General features: G+C 39.6%; 1 long non-coding RNA gene across 1 annotated transcript; it reads right to left on the bottom strand.

Moving 5' to 3' along the window:
• Positions 1 to 318: 318 nt before the first annotated feature.
• LOC116410916 lies at positions 319 to 1711 on the bottom strand. The gene is made up of 3 exons (XR_004222752.1): positions 1638 to 1711; positions 1204 to 1506; positions 319 to 720 (listed from the first exon to the last, which is right to left on the bottom strand). It is a non-coding gene; the product is annotated as an uncharacterized LOC116410916 (long non-coding RNA).
• Positions 1712 to 2782: the final 1071 nt, after the last annotated feature.

Below are 2782 nucleotides of genomic sequence, written 5' to 3' on the forward strand. Positions count from 1 at the left end.
TGGAAAGCAGGGTTTCTTATAACAACAAGAACATGTGTAAATATCTCTTTCATTTCTTCTTTAACCTTTCAGTGTTTTTTTTATGTTTTCCATTCTCACATGCCCTCCACTTGCCAAATGAGCCCAATACCCAGAATAAAGACACACACACACACGGTTTGATGGTTCATCTGTGTAAGTCACAGGTTTATTAATGATAAAAATAATAAATTGTTTTTTCATTGATTCTGAGGAAGGCAAAAAACCTCTGAGAAGCTTTGAGCTAATCTGCTTCACTAGAGGCAAAAATTCCTTCCTGACTCCTTAACAGCAATCGGATTTGCTCCCAGGATCAATGCCCTCACCCTGCTTCCCATAATCAAGGGAAGCAGGGTGAGGGAAACACAAAGGAAATATGGTACCATACACACAAGCCCCTTTAAGCTGCAAGGTGAATGGTACATTCCATTCCACTGGGCCCCAGGTAGCTGCAGACCCCGGCTTCTGCATTCCGAGGGATGGAGTGGAAAGGAATGCAGTGTCTACCGAGTAGCTTACGGTGCTTTTGTGTATGAAACCATATTTTTGATGGAAGGGGAGGCACTGCAGGTAGAATTGCGGCAGATGTAGAATTGGGGAAGTCTTACCTTCTGCTGGTTGTTAAAGTGAAGGTACCCAGACTGAGGTGCAACTGTACTTACTGAGGGTGCTGCTTGCGCTGATGTCAGTTCTGAGGGCAGTCTGCAAAAACCAAACATAATAACTTTAACCTCAAACCACATATTTTTACCTTAGCAAGTGATATCCCTGTAATAACCCTATAACACTTAGGGGCACATTAATCACATGGGGCAGTTAAGTGAAATAAAAATATCGACTAAGCATATTTGCACCTTTTCCCTCAACTTTCTGTGATTGTGGGACAAAAACCATTTGCACAATCTCAGTTCCTGGCTTTTAAGGGGATAAAATGCTGTTCTATTTGCGGAATGATGAAGATTCACTTCCCATTGGTTTTTATGGCATCTCAGCAGGTTTCAGCTGCACAGGATTTATATGGCTTTTTTATGTTTTATCCTAATGTTCAAAGTCCCAGAATTGCAGTGGATTTTAATCAGCCCCTTTCTCTTTCCATAAAAAATAGTGAGAATTAAAGAAATCTATTCCTTTGAAATAACAGCAAACAAAAAAGAAAGTGAGAGGAGGATGGTTTATATACTGCACCTGGGTATCTGTCGATGTTTTTCAGGAGTATGGCCCTGTTGATCTCCTCTAGTTGTTTATAGAGGTACTCCAAGTAGACTTTGGCATCATTCCTGTTCTTCCGGAACTCAGCCTTCCAAGTCAACCACCGCCATTTGGTGATTGTCAGGCAGTCTCTGGCCATCCAATAATCATACAGGGCCCTCCTGATCTCAGCAGTAATGTACTGCCTAATGCAGTCCAAGTAAGGGCTCACCCGGGGATCCTCAAAATCGGTGATTCAAAGATCCCGTGCTCCTCCTCCCTGTAGATCCACCGTGATCTCTAGAGAAATGCAGGAAACAAGACAACATTTAGGTCTCCGGCAGTTTGTATTTAATCCCCAGGAATAAAAATGAGAGTGAGCAGCCACTTTAGAGAGGACAGAGAATAAAACGAGCTGTAAGCGGCCTTACCTGGCTGTAGCCTTTCATAAAGTCATACTTCCTGCTGGGACACAAGCCCATCTCTGATGCCCCTGTAATATAAAAGAGAGATTTGGAAAGGTTAGTGTTAATGTGGAGATGTAACTAAGAAACTAAAGACCCAAATACATATAATAATTAATAATACCCCTTTTCAACCAGAAAGCTCTAAAAACAAATTCTGACTTGCATGCTCGTCCCCCCACCTTGCCCAGGCCCTGCTCCATTAAACTAAAACAAACCCACAGCCATGAAATTAGCTCTTAGTAAAAAGTGCCCCGGGACTGGTCCAATTGCCCTCTTGGAGCCAGGAAGGAATTTTATCCCCCTCTGAGGCAAATGTGTGTATATATCTTGTGTATTTAGCTAATTATGAATATTTCCCTGTAATAATATAGCAAATGTAATGCCTAGTAAATTTTTATGGCTGTCTATATGGCTGAAATGCCCCATTCAAGATACAGTGTATAATATATAATATTATCCCCTAACATATTACTTAAACACTTTCCCAGCTGCTCCTTTAAAGGTTTCAGATATTATTTTTATCAGTTTGACATTTCTCAGCAATATACCATTTCTTGTTTCAGTTATCACGCTAGACGCTGCCCGAGCTTTAGACCGCGTTCTGTGACTGCTAACTTGTTCTTGCTTGTTTCTCATGTTCAATTTACCTTTTTATTTAGACACATTAGGTAAGATTGTTTCTCTTGCATTTGTTCCTCAAGGGATTAATATATTTTTCCAGCAACAAATTAACTACAAGCAGATTTGCTAACATTTTTATGTTTTGAATAATATACTATTATCCTTTGTAATTTAAAATCAGCCTTTCTGAAATTGAGTTCTAACCTTTATTATTTTGAAAGCCACTTATGAGTGATACTCATTTTTGATGCCATATCCTAAACTCTTTTTTTTCTAAAATATAAGATGTCATGTCTGCATTATTTAAGGTAATAAAATCCACCGAACACTCATTTTTATTTGCCTGGTCCAATTTCACAGTAAAGATTAGCTGAAAAAATCATTCAGTGCTCCCATCAAGTGTCCCCTACTCGAACAAAATATACATTACATTTCAAGTGTGGAACAAAGCCAGCAAATCTGACATCTCTATTAATGATGCAGGGAGG

The sequence above is a fragment of the Xenopus tropicalis genome, chromosome 5 (genome assembly GCF_000004195.4).
Source record: "Xenopus tropicalis strain Nigerian chromosome 5, UCB_Xtro_10.0, whole genome shotgun sequence".
NCBI classification, from domain to species: Eukaryota; Metazoa; Chordata; class Amphibia; order Anura; family Pipidae; genus Xenopus; species Xenopus tropicalis.